Source organism: Mus caroli, chromosome 7, assembly GCF_900094665.2.
Source record: "Mus caroli chromosome 7, CAROLI_EIJ_v1.1, whole genome shotgun sequence".
NCBI classification, from domain to species: Eukaryota; Metazoa; Chordata; class Mammalia; order Rodentia; family Muridae; genus Mus; species Mus caroli.
This window is the reverse complement of record NC_034576.1, coordinates 87,133,394-87,153,814: the sequence shown is the minus strand read 5'-3', so window position 1 is coordinate 87,153,814 and position 20,421 is coordinate 87,133,394. Positions and strand designations below refer to the sequence as shown.

The 20,421-nt window shown below is 41.2% G+C and overlaps 1 long non-coding RNA gene across 1 annotated transcript in view; it reads right to left on the bottom strand.

Annotated features, from left to right (window-relative positions):
* LOC110298394 overlaps positions 1 to 20,421 on the bottom strand; it is a 77,929-nt gene that overhangs the window by 35,677 nt on the left and 21,831 nt on the right. The window contains exon 2 of the long non-coding RNA XR_002378368.1: positions 2,318 to 2,462. This is a non-coding gene — a long non-coding RNA (uncharacterized LOC110298394). The remainder of the gene's footprint in view (positions 1 to 2,317; positions 2,463 to 20,421) is intronic.

The window sequence follows — 20,421 nt, the reverse complement described above, 5'->3', positions numbered from 1 at the left end:
TGCCTAAGAGCTGGTATTAAAGGTATATGCTGCTGCTGCTGCTGCTGCCGCCTCCACCACTGGCACTACCACTTGTTTGTTTGTTTGTTTGTTTGTTTGTTTGTTTTGTTTGATTGTTTTTAAAACATTGTGAGTTGCTGAAATTTTTGTTTATAAAACTTTGTGGCTATAGCAATAGCTTACAATACCCCAGCCCAGAGGCTTCGTAAGTATGTCTGCTTCTCTGTATTACTCAGAAAAGTGTAATAGCTCATTTTCTTCCATCTCTGTTCTAAGAATGCTTTCTCTGGTATTTGGGGCTAACTTACTGTCTCTCTGAAGCCCCCTAGCTACCCTGTAAAGCTTATCTATCATGTGCTTTAACTCAGCTTGGCATTATGTATTCTTTTGCTTGCCTTCCTTAGTATAATATTTTATTAATTTTTGGAGAGTTTCATACAAGGTATTTTAATCATATTCACCTCCAACTCTTCCCTCAACTTCTCCAAGCAGGAATTGTAGACCATCTTCCCACCTTCCCACTGAGAGGCTAGAAGTTAGACAGATTCCATGGTAGGCAGACAGATAGGGAATTGGGCCTATGGCTAGGTAATAAAGATGGCCATGTGCCAAGATGTATAGCTTCTTCCTCACCCTACTGACTTGCAACAAAGCTGGACAGCTTATAACAAAGGCTTTGTAGGCTTTTGTCTCCCACCAGCAGGCACCCTGTTGATGGACTAGCTCAACAAGTTCAAGGCCTGCTCAGGAAATGCCACACAAGTTCTGGCTATTCAAGTACCCTAGTTCAATTTGTGTTGGCCATATACTCATCATGAGTGTGAGGCTACCCACTGGAGGATGATTAACCTACCAATGATCACACCCTGACAGAACTAGTGATAGTTAATAGCTAGGGGTCTGGGACCATAATCTAAAATGGACTTGTGCTGGCAAAGCGCCTGCTATGATTTTATAAGTGCAGAAGTCCTGACGTGTTCAAAAACACTGTTTCACTCTGATCCTCCCTGACCTCTGGCTGTTATATCTTTCTGTTCCCTCCTATAAGATAGTCCCTGAGCCTTGGTGGGAGAGTGGGAGTTGGCATAAATGTCCCATTTGTAGCTGAGCCCAGGAATGACTTTTTTTTTTCTCTCCTAGTGTCCATTTTCCTCCTCTGAGCAGCTGATGTGATCTACAGCTTGCTTGCCCTGGGATTTTTCTTTTAAACTCTAATAAAATTGTCCTTGACTAAAAATAAAATAAAATAATAAAATAAAACAAAACGCCATGGCCCTGCTTGCTATGATACAATTTTTCAGAGGCTCAAGACCCTCTGTAGGGAAAGTGAAAGATTGCTTGCTTACTTCACTATGGGCCGATACTCATGACTTCTTAGACTATAGCACAAAATGTGTGTCCTAACTTCAACAGAGATTTCGAGATGTACCCATTTTACCTAGCGCACCACAGTTCCCAGCTAGAGCAACCGCTATTCTCAGGCAGGCCAGTCCAGGAGATTTAGCGACTACTCTGACTTTTTCCGTTCCTTGAAATTCACCGAGCACTTGTTAAAATCTATAAGATCCATGGGTGAATAATATATTATTGACAGAGATAAAGACTTTGCATTCATAACCAAGAGACCTAAGTTCAAGTCCTAACCTTGGTAATTTATATAGGCAATTTTGATCAACTAATTCACTTAACTCCTTGAGATACTAGTTTTCTCACTGCTAAAGCAATCCTGCTATCAAACGAGCCAGTCAACCCTCCATGTCTGTGCATTCCACATTTACTGATTTAATCAACCACAGACTTAAAATATTAGAAAAAAAATGTATAAATCTGATATGGTGATACATGCCTATAATCCCAGCACTGAGAAGGATAAGGCAAGAGGATTACTGTGAGTGGCCAAATTGGTTACATAGCAAGGTCATGTCTCCAAAAACTAAAATAAATAAAAGTAGCAAACATGTACAGGTTTCTTACCTTGCCATTACATCATTATTGTATTAAGAGTAATCTAGAGATATCTTGTAATAACAGAATACGGGAGGATGTGCTTAAGCCAAATGCAAAGAAAATGCAGTTTTATATAAGGGACCAGACATCTACAGATCTGGCCAATTTTAGAAATCCCAAACCCAGGCCTCTAAGGATACTGAAGAAAGACTAAATTACACAAAACTAGCAAGAAAAGTAAAGGCAACATACACTGAAATATTGTATAAGCTGGACCTGTAGCACAAGCCTGGATTTCTAGCTACCAAGTAAGCTGTGCTAGGAGGATTCTAAATTGTGATAGCTAATCTTGGTTGTCTCCTTGACATACCTTGGAAGAAGGAACTTCAGTTGAAGAACTGTCTCCATCAGACTGGCCTGTAGGCATATCCATGCAGCATTTTCTTGATTGCAAATTGCTACAGGAGAGCCCAGTCCACTGTGGGCATTATCATCCACAGATGGGTAGGCCTAGGCTAAGATAAGATAAATAAGGAAAGTAGTTGAACATAAGCCTCAGAGCAAGCCAGTGAGCAGTGTTACTTTGTGGTCTCTGTTTCCAGTTCCTGCACTTCTGGCATTCTTTCCCAGTCTGACTTTCTTCAGTGATGGATTGTAATCTGCAATATGAAATAAACCCTCCAATACCTCCCCAAGTTATTCTTGGTCATGGTATTAATCACAGAAAGAAAAAGAAAGAAAGAAAACCAGGACACAAGTTATGCAGTACTAAGTGAATTCAAGGCCGAGGAGAGTATCTTAGTAAAAGTTTGATCAAATTAAGAAGCAAAGCCGGGCAGTGGTGGCACACGCCTTTAATCCCGGCACTTGGGAGGCAGAGGCAGGCAGATTTCTGAGTTCAAGGCCAGCCTGGTCTACAAAGTGAGTTCCAGGACAGCCATACCTACACACAGAGAAACCCTGTCTCAAAACAAAAAAACAAACAAACAAACAAAAAAAAAACACAAAAACAAAATTAAGAAGCAAAAAAGGAGATAATGATGTAATTATATTTTAATTTTTAAAAATATTATTTAATTTTATAAAAAGCAGAAAAGAATCTGGAGATGTAGGTCAATGATAGATACTTGTTAGAATCTGTAAGACCTTGAGTTGAATCTTTGAGATCACAAGCACAAAAATAAAAAGTTTGGTGAACCTAAAACCATTGGCCAGAGCTAGTTAGCAGGATACACTTCATGAGCTAACTCATGATCTATCAAGACTAGAGCAACATCTCATGAGTTAATTGTGATGAAATTATCCAGGACTGTTTGCAAACTGGGTTGAGAAGGATTCTGAGTTCACTGAGAAAAAACAATTGTTTGGTGGAAATGCCTGTTGCAACTATGAAAGGCTGATCGCATCAGAAGGGCATTGATTAGTAAGGAGGGTGTCATTGATGGCACATACTTGACATTATTCTTCTGAACAGGTAGGTGTTGTAATTATCATCATAATGTCAGATGTCATCTGCAGCAGCCTTAAGAAGACAAGGCAAGTGCATTTAAGAAGCAACAGGACAGCAGCCCAAGAAGAATGGGGCTTGAAGAAGCAATGGACTTACTTGTTGGACTAGGAGTTAGTTTCCTAAACAGCAAACTCTAGACAAGGCAGGGACCCCCACTGGCTAGAACTAGAGGTCTACTACTCTCGCTCCCTGTGCAGAGTTCCTCTCTATATGCCTTGCCTCCTGCCCTGCAAGATAAAAACCTGCAGAACAATATACTCCCCTGATGTTAGCCTCCTCCATGATCTCTGTGGCCTAGATCTCCTAAGCCCTGTTCCTGTCAGTCCAAGTGGGATCTGATCTATACTTGGAGGTTTATATAGGACCAAGTGCCTAGCTAAAAGCAACAGAAGATATTACTGATGAGTTTGTGCAGGAAAAAAAAAAGGCTATTCACTTCTTGATTGTTATATATTAAGTAGTTGACAGAATATGAGAAACAATCAAGAACAGCAAAGAACAATGTGAAAGAGCACTCCACAGAGCTGGGACCAGTGGACAAAAGTGTAGAATCAGGGCTATTGATATGGGTAAGATATGCTACAGCCTATGCAGCTGTCACTCTAACCTCTACTGGCTGTGGAGGACATTGCTACTGCCTCCCTCAGCTGACTGGATTCTCAGAGCCTATTGATTCTTTATGTCATTCATTTCCAAACCAAAGTCAGAAAGAAAAGCAACTAAATGACCCAGGTGTAGCCAGGCACCCAAGCTTTGGAGTTTGGAAAATGTGTGAGCCTTGAATGTTTAGCCTTATGGTAAGATATAAATGATGTCACATCAGTTTAGGACAGAGATTAAACACTAGGTGCAATTTTGGGCTACAGTAATAATAACAGATGCAAGGAATCAGGGACCATTAAGTCACCATGTCAGATATTACTGTGCTAATTCCAAACACCTACAATTAGACCATGGTGTGGTCCACCAAAAGAAAAAAGAAAATAAAGCAAACAAACAGAAAAAAAACAACTTAAAATTTCACTTCTTTGCTCCAACAGAGACTTCTGATTCACAGGGTCATCTTTTTTATTCTATACCTTCAGATTACTCTCTCTTATTTTTAGTCTTCCAGCCATCGGTGAGAACCGTGACTAACACCTGTCACTCATTCCTTCCTCTCTTTCACTCCTGAAGCAGGCCACATCCTGCAACCACAGACCAAATCGGGCAGACCATCTCCTGCTAAACCTTCCTTGGCTTTGCTTCTTTTCCACTGGGGCCTATTTCCTAATCCTCAACTAGCTCTGCCTTGATACTAGATCAATCTTTTAACTGGCCTTCATTCTGCCTTTGCCCTAGTACAACTACCCTTCATCTTGCCACTCATGCATCCACCCATTCATCTACCCACACAACCAGCTATCTATCTCAGTAGCCAGACAGTCAGCAAACCACCCACCCACCCAGCAACACTGTCCACCCATTCATCTACTACTTCAGCTTATGTTACTGAATGCATTGCTCTGTGCTAGACAGCATAAATACTATAATAAATGAATCCCTGGCAGACATGATGGACACTAGTAAAACAGTTCCTCTTATAAATACAAAATCAAAGATGCTATGAAAGAAAATTACAGGGTGCTATGAAAGCATCACAATGGGGCCCCGCATTGGTGAGGAGGCCAGGGAAGCTAAAGCGATGACCTTTGAGGAAGGTTAAAGAATGAAGGAAATAACCTAACCTAGGTGGATAGGGCTAAGCTAACCAGAGGAACCAGTGAGTATGGATGTTGTCAGATAGGAAGAAGCAGAATACATTTGGGAAACCAAAAGTTTGGTATAAGAGAGGAGCCTATTCTTTGTATCATAATACCAGGACATAATGCCAGGACAGCATGCCTGGCATTCAGTGAGGGTTCCAATAGTTACTGAAGGAGAAAATGGACTGATAGGTGGATGGATGGTAAAACTATATGGTCAAGGGGATAAAGCTGTAATTCATGGCACAACCTACAGCTGAGAAGCAAAACTGCAGCTTCCCTGTTCATCTGCCACCTTTAATCTCTACCTAACCTTACAGCCACTTATGCCACACAGGCACTTATCACATTGTACATAATTGACTGGTTATTGTCTCCTCTTCCTCCATAATGAGTGTTTATAGGCCCTTGTCTTGTTTACCAAGAAGCCCAGCACCTAGCCCATTGCCTGCACAGAGGAAGTATTGCAATATAAACATTTAATGAGTTGTTAGGCATCAAAGTCAGGAGGGCAGGAGAGGGTGGAGTTGAGAGTGAGTAAGAAGAGTCAGTGCCAGCACAGGAAAGGCTGAAAGCCAAGTGGAGCACACACATGCCAGCAGCATCCAGCATTCGTGTCTGGAGACAGGCCCAGAGCCTGCAGGTGAGCAAGGAAGCAGGTGTATAGGACTCAAGGAGGAGCCACAGGGTGGATCCATGCCATCCAGGTTATGGCATCCTTCTGGCTGCTCTACAGGGCCTGGTTTATAGCTTTCAGGTTATACCACAGCCTTCAGGAGGCCTCATCATTGACATTTAACCTGCACAGACAGAGGGGGATGGAAGAGATTGCGTGTGTACACACATCTATGTGCAGACCAAACTCCCCTCACACTCGTGTATGAGTGTCCAGATCTTCTTAACCTGTGCTGCTACTGCCCAGCCAGGTGACTGGCCTATTGGAGGAGTGAGCAAGTATGTATTATAGAACCTTGAGCCATGGAGCAGTGGCCTGTCCACCTAGATAGAGACCCCCTTCCCCAAACAAATTGAATCTTGCTGGGAAAGATAGCAACACCAAGTTCTGCAGATGGTTGTGACTTGACTGGATGCTTCCTGTTGGGTTGCTGGAAACCAGATTCCCTATGCTGCCTATTGTGGCCCTCTTGTTTTGAATTAATGGCTTTCAAAATTACCAGTCCCACCTATTTCATGCTGCCCTTTTGGCTCCTTGTTTCTGCAAAGACTACCCTGATTCTTCATGTGCTATTTAATAAATATTTAGTAAGAGTCCCGAGTATGTCTTAGGTACTAAGTCACCATATAGAGTTTTGTTTGTTTGTATTATGGGTCTCACTACTGAGCCCAGACTGGCTTGAAACTCACAATCTGTCTGCCTCAGCTTCCCTTGAGGCTGAGTTTACAGATATGATCTACTCTATTCTGCCTGTACTATTTCATCTTAATGTTTTTCTTCAATGGATTTCCTCATAGATGAAAATGACTAATGAACCAGAATTGGAGGTATTTAGGTCAGAGATGCTGCTAATTAATTGCTTCTGAAATGCCCAGCCATGTGGTCCTTCAGAGCAGCTAGACACAAACACCAGCTTGGCCTCATTTGCATGGATGATGAAGCCCTAGGGCTTCAACTTGGCACCATGAATAGCTCACTTTACACTTGGCCACTCTTTACTCTTGTCAAAGATCTCAATCCCTGAACCGCATCATTTTATTCTACAGAGGTTTCTAGGGATAGTGATAAAAACCGGGCCAGTCCCAGGTAAACCGAGACAGTTGGTCAAATTCAAGTCTGTGTTCTTTCTAAGGGGTTCTTCTGGTGCTGCTTCTATTTAAATGCTAAATAAAATGGCTTCCAAGATCTGGTTGTCCCCAGATGAGCAGATCCTCAATTACTACACCAAGTGATACTATGTAAACCTTGCTCCCCAATTAAAAAACATTGGTTAAATGAAACTGGTGACATACAATAACTGTGGGGACTACAGAGAGGTGGAGTTCCAGTTATCCAGTTGGGAGTCGTAGGTAGGCACTGAGGAGGAGGTGAGAAAGGAGAAGGAGCACAGAGAAGAAGATGGGAGAACAGAAGGTCTCCAGGAGTCATCATGGACTAACAGTATGTGCCAAAATGATATGCCTCCCAAGGACACCAGAGTGCTGCAGCAGAAATAACCCAGAGGATTTCAAACAGCAAGTATATGAAGAGCAGAGTTGAGCCAGTAGATAGACTAGCATTAAGAGATTTTGATAAGGGGCAATCCCCCAGTAATTATGCAAAGCTGAAATTTTATAGTTTGGGACTCATTTATTTAAAGTCTGATGGGGATAAGTTTAACAAATATTATTTTACCTTCTTGGTTGCAACATGTTCAATAGGCAATTTGGACCTGTCAGAGAGGGAGAGACAGTGTCTGCTGCACAAAGGAACTGGCTCGTCAATCAGGCACTCAGTCCACCCCTATATCCAGGCCAGGACACTCACACCTTGGGACCTGCTGACTCAGCCACACCTGGGCTGCCAAGTCAGTCATTCTGCCAGCAACAGGAAAGGCAGCTTCAAGCTCTGGAGAGTGGAGACAGACCGGCTACTCTGGTTTATTGCTGAGTGCCTCACTGTAGCAGAGACCATTGCACAGCCAAGCTCAGCAATCGAGCAAGCAAAGACCCTAGTCTCTTTCTAGTGAGAGGCTTAGAGTAAATCCTTGAACCATGGCCTCACATGTCACTCTCCTCAATTCTCCTTTCCTATCATTAAGCCTCATGACAATCCTCTTCCATCCCTACCTCAAGGGTCAGCCTAGGAATTCCTTGTTGCCTAAAACCCAGGCCACCATAATTGTCATAGGGACTCCTTAAGGCTCTACCCAGGCCCTTTCAGCCAGTATCCAACAATATCCCATTGCCTTTTACCCATGAAGTGATTTGCTCTGTGTCAGCCAAACTTCCTGTGACCCAGGGCTGGGATTTTTACATCCTTATCAGACCTCTAGTGGGTGGTCGCCTTCCTCACTCTTGGCTTCAGGATCTGCTTCTAGGCTATGCATGCCTAGGAAATCTACATGTTGACTTTTCTGAATCTCTGAGCTGTCATCATTTGTAGATTCTATCCCAACCCCCACCCAGCTACATCCACAGGGTCAGTCACAGTTAGCCAAGTCAAATGGTGAAAATGAGGCCCCAAAGGAAGGGCCAATATTTCCTCCTCCTAATTAATACATTTACCACCAGCTAGCTGCTCCAACCCACATAATCAATCAATCTCTCTCTCTCTCCCTCATCCTTCATCCCTCTCCCTCATCCCTCTCCCTCTCTCCCTTCCCTTCTCTCACTTTTAGAGGGTGCAAAATGTCTGGATCCTCTTGACCTGTGCTGCTACTGCCCAGCCAGGTGACTGAGGAGTGAGCAAGTATGTACTAGAGAAGCCTGAGCCCTGGAGCAGTGGCCTGTCCACCTAGATGGAGACCCCTCCCCTTCCCCAGACAAGTGAACCTTGCTGGGAAAGATAGCAACACCAAGTACTACAGATGGCTGTGACTTGTCTGGATGCTTCCATTCAGACAAATAATAAAACCCTGTATGGTAACTTAGTACCCAAGACACACTAGGAACTCTTACTAAATAGCAGGAGCTGTTTGTAGCCTCACAGCTTCAAAGCTGGAAGGAACTGGGTGGGTCACTGATCTGCTTCTCAGTTGTATAGGAATTTTGCTATTCTGTACTATGCACACACCAAAGGGCTTCAGCTTTTGCTCACCTCTGCTTGGAGGAATGTTCCTTTCTTTTCCCATGGCTAGCTGGTACTTGGGAAAACCTCCAACATCCCACATTCATCTCTTTGAAGGAGACAGATCTTTGTGGTATGTGCTGTGTGATCCAATGCTTGATTCAGATAAGCCTTGCCCTATTGGTACCATTGAGAGATAGGGTGATATCTCTCTTCCATGATACAACCATCTCCAGCTATATGAATCAGGGTCCCAACATGGCTCACTCAAGATAAGACAATGTGAGGTAGGGTCTTAATTACAGTTCTATTACTATGAAGAGACACCATAAACAAAGGGTCTTAGAAAGGAACACATTTAATTAAAGTCTTGCTTACAGTTTTAAAGAGTGAGTCCATGATCATAGCTGCAAAGATGGTTGCAGACATGGTGCTGGAGGCATAGCTGAGAGCTTACATCTGATCCACAACCACTTGACAGAAAAGGGGGGGAGAGGTTTGGCCTAGTTTAGGCTTCTTAAAACTCCACCCCCCACAACACACCTCCAACAAGCCTATACCTCCTAATCCTTCCTAAACAATCCACCACTGGAAACCAAACAGTTAAATATATGAGCTTATGTGGACATTCTTATACAAACCACCACAGGTAGATTTATTTTCAAAATGAATACTGTTGAGAGAAGGCTATAATGAAAGCTCAGCTACCTTCCTGAAGTAGCAGTAGTCCTTAGGTATGAAACTAGGTTACAAAGCCTAGAAAGTGGGTTAGCTCGGTGGAGATGGGCTATTAGTACATTCCAAGGGCTTTCAAATATACTCTCTCAACCAGTCCCACCACCCAGAGTCAGAAGACAATGCTAAGGTGGATCTTAGCAGGGAAGGCCTTTCTGGTAGAGTTTTCTAAACCAACTGTACACCAGGGGCTGTGCTCCAGGGGCTATGGGGCAGGGAGATTGAATTTTTGGCATTAGCTCTAAAAGCTGAGTGGGGAAAAAGCAAGAGAATTGTGAGCTTTAATAATTCCTAATGTGACTGGCTAGGGCAGGAAGTCTGGAAGGAGGACACAGAAGGGTCCCTGCCTTTGAGAAGAGTGCCCAGGGCTGATGGCCTTCAGCTGTGGTCTCTCTGTGTTACTCTCCAGGATTTCTTAGCTGCCCCAGGCTGAGGACCCACTTCCTCACAGAAAGAACCTGTCCTACCGGTCTCTCCCATGTCAGAGTAGATGATGACTCTGAGCTGCTGAAGTTTCTTTGAGCCTGGAGCCTTCTTGAAGGGGTCTACACACAGTACTTGGGAGGCAGATCCCTGAGTTCAAGGCTAGTCTGATCTACAGAGAGAGTTCCAGGACAACCAGGGCTATGCAGAGAAATCCTGTCTTAAAAAACAAAACAAGCTTGAGCCCAAACTCTGCAGCCAGTCCCACACACCCAGAAACAGCTCCACTCCCAGGCTCTCTAACATGCCCAGGATCATAGTATCAGAGGTGAGGACACAACATCTGTCCCAACACCACTGGGAATATCTGGGAGGAGCAGATCCAGGGAAACAGGAACCCTGCCTGACCAGTGGCATGGGTTCCTTCTGGTCTGGGCTGGAGCCCTGAGCAGACCTTGGGCCCAAACTCTACAGCTAGCCCCACAACACCCAGAGGAAGCTCCACTCCCAGATGTTCTAACACACCCAGGATCCCAGGGGCTTGGTCACACCAGAATCTCAAGAGTCCCAAAGGCAGCTTTACTACCAGGAGCTCTGACACACCCAGTATCTCAGGAATACAGGATCACAGGATCACAGGTTCCCAAAATCACAGGATCACAGAGACAGCTGGACTCAGAGGAGTTTTGACACAACCAGGAACATAGGAAGGACAGGCTACAGTCAGATATAGCCAGGGCAGGTAGCACTAGTGAGAACCAAATGAAAGGAGGCAAGCATAAGAACATAAGCAACAGAAACCAAGGTTACTTGGCATCATCAGAACCCAATGCTCCCAAAATAGCAAGTCCTGGATACACCATCACAACTGAAATGCTAGATTCAGATCTAAAATCACTTCTCACAATGATGATAGAGGACTTTAAGAAGGACATAAATAACTCCCTTAAAGAAATACAGGAGAACACAGGTAAACAGCTAGAAGCCCTTAAAGAAGAAACACAAAAATTACAGGAAAACACAATCAAACAGGCAAAAGAAAGGAACAAAACCATCCAAGATCTAAAAAAAGGAAATAGAAACAATAAAGAAATCGCAAAGGGAGACAGCCCTGGGGTTAGAAAACCTAGGAAACAGATCAGGAGTCAGAGATGCAAGCATCACCAACAAAATACAAGAGATAGAAGTGAGAAACTCAGATGCAGAAGATACCATAGAAAACATGGACACCACAGTCAGAGAAAATGCAAAAGGCAAAAAGCTCCTAACACAAGACATCCAGGAAATCTAGGAAAAAATGAGAAGACCAAACCTAAGATAATAGGTATAGAAGAGAGTGAAGATTCCCAACCTAAAGGGCCAGTAAATATCTTCAACAAAATTATAGAAAAAACCTTCCCTAACCTAAAGAAAGAGATGCCCATGAACATACAAGAAGCCTACAGAACTCCAAAGGGACTGGACCAGAAAAGAATTTCCTCCCATCATATAATAATCAAAACACTAAATACATTAAAGAAAGAAAGAATATTAAAAGCAGTAAGGGGAAAAGGTCAAGTAATATATAAAGGCAGACCTATCAGAATTACACCAGACTTCTCCCAAGAGATTGTGAAAGCTAGAAGTCCTGGGCAGATGTCATGCAGACCCTAAGAGAATATAAATGCCAGCCCAGACTACTACACATAGCAAAACTCTCAATTACCATAGATAGAGAAAACAAGATATTCCACAGTAAAACCAAATTTTCACAATATTTTTCCACAAATCCAGCCCTACAAAGGATAATAGATGGAAAACACCAACACAAGGAGGGAAACTACACCCTAGAAAAAGCAAGAAAGTAATCTTTCAACAAACCCAAAGAAAGATAGCCACACAAACATAATTCCACCTCTAACAACAAAAATAACAGGGAGTAACAATCACTTTTCCTTAATATCTCTTAACACCAATGGACTCAACTCTCCAATAAAAAGACAGACTAACAGACTGGATACATAGTCAGGACCCAGCATTTTGCTGCATACAGGAAACGTACCTCAGTGACAAGAACAGACACTACCTCAGAGAAAAAGGTTGAAAAACAATTTTCCAAGCAAATGGTTTCAAGAAACAAGCTGGAGTAACAATTGTAATATCAAACAAAATCAACTCAATAGAAACAGATGTATAAAAGTTGGGGTCATTGACAGATGTACTTAGCACTTAAAATCAGCAGAATGCATAGAAACAAACATGTATCTAGGACTAATTAGCTGTTCTGGGCCTTTTGTTGTTCCATATCAAATTGAGGATTTTCTTTCTACTTATGTGAAGAATGAGATGAGGATATTGATTTTGTTTTCCTTGAATCAGTAAATTGTTTTGGTAGGAAGGTCTTTTTTCACAAAGTTAATTCTACCAAGCTATATGCTTGGGAGGTCTTCAAATTCTAGTATGTTTCTTAATCTCTTTCTTCACACATTTAAAGTTTTCATTGTAGAGGATTTTTACCGCTTTTGTTATGTATATTTTATTTTATTTGAATAACTGGGGAGAGGAGCGTGTCCATGATCTTTCTCAGCATGCTTGCTACATATATGTGTTATGACTGGTGAATTTTGTAAGTCAATTATGTATCATAACACTTTGCTGAAATTATCAATAATTTCTACAATTTTTCTAGTCAAATTTTGGGAACATTGGATATAAGATAATATAATCTTCAATTGAAAATAATTTGACTTAATATTTTCCCATTTGTATCCCTTCTCTAGCCTTACTGCTCCAGCTAATGCTTCAATCACATTATGGATGAGCAGTAGGGACAGTGGGCAGTCCTCTGCCATTCCTGATTTTAATGGGGTTATATAATGGTTTTATTCATTTAGGATAATACTGGCTATGAGTATTTCAGGCACAACCTTTATTATGTTGGAATATGTTTCCAACAATCCTACTTGTTCTAGGGCTTTTATTAAGAATACATGTTCAGTCTTATCAAAGACTTTTTCTTTTTGTGTGCTTCCATTGAGATGATCATATGATTCTTGTATTTTTTGTAAATGTATTTAGTTTATTACATTTATTTCTTATATATGTTAAAAACTGAAAAAGAAAATAAAAATAAAAACAAAACAAGAGCAGCAACAACAACAATAGAGGTCTATACACTGTCTAATCGCAACTCAAGCCCCACATGTCTCAAAGTAGAAGGTACATAAAAATCCCCCAGGGGTCTTGTTAAAATGACAGTACTGATCCAGCAGGTCCTGGTGGACTGGGAGATCCTATTTCCAACAAACTCCCGGATGGTACTGATGCTTCCTGGCCATAAGCCATACAAGCAGCAAGGCTTTAACATAGCAGTTCTCCAATTAGATAGAATCCAAACCTCTTGGAGCTTTAAGGGAGTGGAATGCAACCAGTGTAGGATACTAGGCTAAGCTATAGCTAACAAACCTTTGATAGTAGTCCCTTGCAGGAACTCTTCTCCTTTGGTATCCACTGATATCCTCCTTACATCCTTCCTTCCTGTCTTCATGACAGCACAGAGAGAGCTGGCCAACAATCTTGGACCATAGATGCTTTTCACATGAAATAAACACACATTCTGCTTGCCCACTGATGACGAAGATTCTCAAGTAAAATGCTATGATCAGCAAAGACAGTGGGAAGGGTAAAAATGAAAGGAAGAAGCCCAGAGGTGAGTGGCAAGGCATCCAACATCCTCTTCCACATCACTGAACCCCAGGTGGGATGCACAGAAAGAACTTTAGAGTTCTTTCCAGGCTTCTGCTCAACAAGACCAGAGCATCACTGCCATGAACAACCTTCTGGGATGTGGCAAACAACCTTACTCTGGGACTTGGTTCAATCCAAGGCTTTTGCTGAGGGACTAGACTTGATTTCATGGATCTCCCACAATACTTCTTGTCACCCTCTAATTCTGGTTTCCCTCCTCCAAAGGTCTAGCTTAATGCTGACACTGGTAGTCCCAACTACCTAGAACAGAGCTGACATGCAACAGTCCACAGGCCAAATTCATTCAGCTACTACTAAAAGCACGGGTACGAGGAAATATAATTTCACATTCTATTATTTTGAACCTCAAATGTTGTCCCTAATTTATTATGTCTTTTGTGGCTTTATTATTGTTGTTATTAAATTATTACTACTACTATTATTACTATGTTATGGTATTTAAACTCATGCTTTTTACAAGTCTAACAACAAAACTTATATGAGAATAAAGCAAAGTTAGCTTTGATCAAAATTTTTATGGTAGTCATGTGTGTGTGCGTGTGTGTGTGTGTGTGTGTGTGAAGGCCAGAGGCTGATGCTGGGTATCTTCCCCAATTTTTCAATTGTTTTGAGATAGTGTTTTTCAAGAACTGGCAGCTTCCTGATTCTACTAGATTGGCTAGCTAAAAAGACCAGGGACTCTCCACCTCCCAGCCCAGAGATTTCAGGAGCATGATACTAAAGCTTAAGGTTATTTGTTTGTTTGTTTGTTTGTTTGTTTGTTTGTGTAAAAAGTGTGTGTGTGTGTGTGTTTACACATACTAGGAACTGAACACAGAGTTTCATGCACACTAAGCATATGAGCTACCATTGATCTATACTCTTAGCTACTGAAAAATTTTCTTTCTTTAAAAAAAGACATTGAGGAACTGAGGCGATGGCTCAGTGTATGGAGTGCTTGCTCTGCAAGCATCAGAGCCTGGTGTGCTATCTCCAGCACTCAGATAAAAAAAAAAAGCTGGACATGCCTGGAATGGTGACACACACCTTTAATCCCCGCACTTAGAAGGGAGGCGTACATGGATCTCTTATCAATTTGAGGCTAGCCTCCTCTAGTTCCAGGATAGCCAGGGTTACAGAGAAGGACCCAAGTCCTGTCTCATACAAAACAAAACAAAACAAAACAAAACAAAACAAAACAAAACAAAACAAAACAAAACAAAACAAAACAAAACAAAGGCTTAGTGTGACTTCATGTACTTCTAACCCCAGCACTGGAGGGTAGAAGAACTTGAATCCTAAAAGTGCTCTGGCTAGCCAACATAACCCAAACAGTAGGCTTCCAGTTCTGTGAGAGACCCTGACTTAAGGTGATAAAGTAGAGAACAGTAGAGAAAGAAAGCTTGTATTTGGCTTCCACATGTGCATGCATAGGTATGTGCACTTGTATATACTCACATGTAACACACATGTATATACACAGACAAACAAACAAATAAAATTATATACATTAAAAAAAAAAGTATTGCTGGTAGCTGCCCCTTGAGAAGCTCACAACTAGACTGAGGTATATGCTATTCTTTCCTTAAGCAAGTCTCACTCACACTGATAATGCCCATGTTAAAAACTATTCCTTGGTCTTTGCTTGATAAATTCCAAGTTGGCTTCATAAAAAAGAAGAGCAGTGTTATAGCAGCTTTAAATACTATCAGAACAGTCTTCTAGTTTTGGAGGAGAGACATGAATACTGTTCTTCTAGTTCCACTTTCTTGACTAACCAGCAAGGTTGAATAAGTTTACAATTTGTTTTGCCAACTTTTTTCTTTTGGACCCATGCCTCACATATACTAAACCAACTGTTTTGGTTGCTCATCAACTATTTATCTATTTAAAAGACAAGCAAATTTTAGCTATGACTGAGCTGTATAAAACTGGTTGTCCCACCAGTGCTAAGCACTTTGTAGAGATTGTTCACATTTAATCAACCAAGGGAAGAAGATATCCCTATCTGCACTTTAAGTATAAGAACTAAGTCTCAGAGAATTCACCTGGGAAGTTGAAAGACCCACAATGTGAGCCTAGCCCTGGCAGTCCACTACTCTAACCACTTAGTAACAGTGTTACAAGGGTCTTCTAATTTGAATTCTCTTAAGTTCATTGGCTGACACATTCATTTAGCAAATATTGAAGGCCCATGGGGGTAAGCACCTATCTGCCTCATGCCCAGGGTAATGGTGAGGTTGCTAGGGAGACAGTGATAAACTCTCCCCATGGTGCTGAGCAGGAGCTGTGCTTCAGACTGATAAGGGACACCATACTAGGGGAGTGAGCTCCTATTGGATCATGGAAGCAGTAGATGAATGGAGAGAACTGCTGATACATGCTGTGGCTTTCGTAGGAGAATGTCTGCAACCTTCTGTGAGTTAGCAGAGTTAGATGTGAGAATAAACAAGCCAACTTTACACACACACACACACACACACACAGTCTTTTCTGTAGACCAGAACTGGAGGGCAAAGGTCATGAGTGTTCACTGAAGAACTCCATGTGGTTCAGCCTCTCAGAGAAGTTTTTGGGGAAAAGAGCATGGAAAATTTACCTAAAGAGATGATCAGAAAACGACAGAAAATGCTGTCTTTTGCACATGAGCACTAGGTTCACAGCAATTGCTGGGTATCTATGCGTCTTTTTTAATGTAAAGCAGCATCCATTAGCTTGAGACTACACATCTGTAGGAGACAAAATGGGTTAGTGGTGTTTGAGGTGTCCCTTAAATGAGTGAAATAAATGCATTCTTAAGTGAAAATTTTATTTTAGAGTAGCTGATATATTGAAATTTATTTAGTAGTTCTAAATTTATAGAAAAAATGATTATAGAGCATTCACATTTAACCTATTATTAGTATGTTGTTGTACATTTGTCACAACTAATGAACCGGCATTGGCACATTATTAACTGGAGTTACACATCATTTAGATTTCCTCGGTGTCTATGTAACATCACTCATCTGTTCCTTAGTGTCTACCCCAGGACACCAAGCTATATTTCTCCATCAGTGCAACCTCAGGGTTTCCCAGAGGGTAAAGATTCTTTCTTCTCTTGTCTTAGGTGACCTTAACAGTTGTCAATATCAGTCAGCAAGATAGTAGGACATCTTTTGTTGGGATTGATTTTATTGTTTTCTAGTGATTAGAAGAGGAAGGCTATGGGTATGAAGCCTTCTCAGAGGACAGACTACCAACTGTGAATTTCCTGATAGACCTTGGCCCATGGGTTTGATTCAAGGCTGCCCATTGTGATTTCCCCAAGACTCATAAATACTGTGTGACATAGCACATGTGAGGACATAGGAATCCCACTTGATGATCTTAATAGTCAAATATCTCTATAACTGGTTTGAAATGTTTGCATGGGAGATCTGTCCATTTTCTATCATTTATTTATTCAATCATTTATTTTTAATTAGTGTGGACTTGTGGATATCTTCTACTTTGCTTCTAATTCAATTCTATATCATTCACTTTGTTACTTGAATTGTTCTTTTCTTGGCTGCTGATAACTCTTTCAGTTAGCCCTGTGTTCTTTCAACACTCCACTAAGAGAGGGATTTTTAAAAGTACTTTACTTCCTGACAATTCAAAGTAATCTACAAGTACTCTGTACACTTCTGGCCTCAAGCTTTAAAGAGCCCTATTTCCTATTCTCTTGCTTCCTTTCTTGGGAAAAGCACTAAAAACTAAGATCTAGTAGTTATCAGGGTGTCATGACTCTTAGGTCTTCTCAGGTAAGAGAGCAAGAAAATATGTATGCTAATGAACATTATTTTTCTTCTAGAAGGTGTATGTAATGGGTTTTACATATAGGTCTATGATCCATTATAAGCAAAGTTTGTGAAAGGCACCTGATATGTACCTAGGTTCATTTCCCTGGCAGATTCTCCATTATTCCACCAACATCTGTTGAAAAACTCTTCTACCTACACTTAATTACTTTTTCACATCTGGCAAAAATAGTTGATTATATTTGTGTGGGCATTGAGATTGCTTTATCAAAGAATATAATGAATATAATAAAAATATTTATAATATAAACACAAGAATACATCAGGTTTAGGGCTTGATTTAGACTAACCAATTAGTATAGTGTTGAATTTTACTACTCAATGAGTCCTATCTCTTTGGCAGTGTTTTCAAATTACAATAGAATAATAAAATAAACCATGATACATATGGGTGATATTTGGCCAGATCTCATTTTGGACATGCTATAAAACTATTTGTAGAAAGGCGAAGGCTAAGAGGACAGGAACTCCACAGGAGGACCAAGTGAGTCAACTAACCTAGACCCTTAGGGCTCCCAGAGACTGAACCACCAACCAAAGAGCAAGGATGGGCTGGACCTAGAACCCCACACATATGTAGCAGAAGTGCAACCTGGTCTTCATGCTGGTTGCCCAACAATTGTAGTAGGAGTTGTCTCTGAATCTGCCTATGGATTCCTTTCCCCTATCTGGGCTGCTTTATCTGGCTTCAGTGGGAGAGGAAGCATCTAGTCCTGCAGTGACTTAATGAGTGGAGTTCCGGGGAGGGAATACTGGGTTGGGGAAAATAGGGGAAGAATCTGTGTGAGTGGGTACTGGGAAGAGAGGGGGGATTGATATTGGTATATAAAATAAATAAATACATTAATTAATTAGTTAATTAAAAATCAAGAGCTAACCTATGGAGATGTCTAAATCAGTTAAGGTGTCTGCTATGCTGGAGTTCAGACCACCAAAGTTGGACACACATATCTGTAACCCCCAAGCTTGGAGTGGTGACAGGCAGATTCCCTGGAGATCATTGTCCATCAAGTACAGCTAACTGGTGACTTAAGGGTTTAGGGTCACAAAGGTAAGGTGAGAGCAATTGTGGAGAAACCTCATGTCAGCCTCTGGTAGCCACATACTTATGAGCACATACGCACATCCATGCTTGCATGCACACAGACCACACACACACACACACACACACACACACGCACTTAGTATGATGATTATTCTTAATGGTCAGCTTGATGAGATCTAGAATTGTCTGGAAGTTAGGCAAGCCAAGTGGTGTCTTTGTCATACAGTGGAGTGCTACAGAGATGACAATATCTCAGGTCAACCCTAGTATCTGCAACTATCTTTTTTTTCTCCCAGCAACTTATTTATTTATTCACTTTACATCCCAATCACATCCCTCTCACTCCTCCCAGTCCCCTCCACACATACACAGCCCCTCTCTTACCCCTTCTTTTTTCCTCTGAAAAGATAAAGACCTCTCCTGTGTCACGCCACCCTGTCATGTCAAGTCACTGCAGTACTAGGTACACCCTCTTCTATTGAGCCAGACAAAACAGCCCAGCTAGGGGAATGGGATTCACAGACAGGTAATAGATTCAAGGACAGCCCACACTCTAGTTGTTAGGGGGATCCACATAAAGTTCAAGCTGCACATCTGTTACATATGGTTGTTAACTAAGTTTATGAAGTATACAATGCTAGGTATTTTGAAGGTTTTTGTCCAGTGAGATTTGATTCAGGAAGGTACATACTAAAAGGAATAAAACTTTGAAAATACAGATGACAGGAAGTTAGTAAAGGAGGGAAAAAAGCCAACATGAAAGTCAAAGATAATCATGGGGTTTTCACACAGAAGAGACACATTCACAGTCTGAATGACTGACTTTATAGATGAGACTGTAAGAAAAAACTTTTACTTCATCATCTCAAGAGAAGTGATCAGTGGGTACACCTTTAATCCTAGTACTAGGAAGGCCAAGGCAGGCAGATCTCTATGAGTTCAAGACCATCTTGGTCTAGACAGCCAGCCAATATAGCGAGATCCTGTCCTCCAAAAGTAAGGAGTAGGGGAATATGTTCTGGTGAAACCTTTAGGAAGAAAGTAAAATTAAGTAGTACAAAAAATCAATTGGAAGTCATAAAAAAGGCAAAAGAAATAAATAAACGTAATAAGATAACAGAAACAGGTAATCTCTAAACCATTATTAAAACTGGTAATGGTCACAACTAGAAAGAAGAATGGCCCTGTATGGGCAGAGTAGGACCATGTAGTATTGAGGATGATTAACATGACCCCAGGCTGGGCCTGGCTGGTGAGTACAGAGGCTCCATGGAGCATCATTTCCTGCCTTTATATAAATGCATCAGACTATTGTCCTTCTTATTATATCCATTTCTCATCAGCAGGCTCCTTTAAGCCAAGTTCATAAAACTGATTTATAAATCTAAGTTCCAATTTATAAACTAAAAATGAGAAATATAACTAAGACTAAAACAGGGCCAATCATATTAACTCACAGCAACAAAAGTCTGTTAAATAAATTAGGTATGTAATAACCAAAAGAGCCTTAGAAAATTGAAACAGGGAAAACATACTAGCTAGAAAGTCTAGTGCATGTATCTATTATCAGCACTGACTCTGCCCACCCTGAGATGATACTGAATTGGCTACAACTGTCCCTTTCTTCCAATTTACACATGCTATCTTCAGATATACTGTTGTATTAAAAAAGGATATATTCTTGGGTATCCTAAGTTTCTGGGCTAATATACACTTATCAGTGA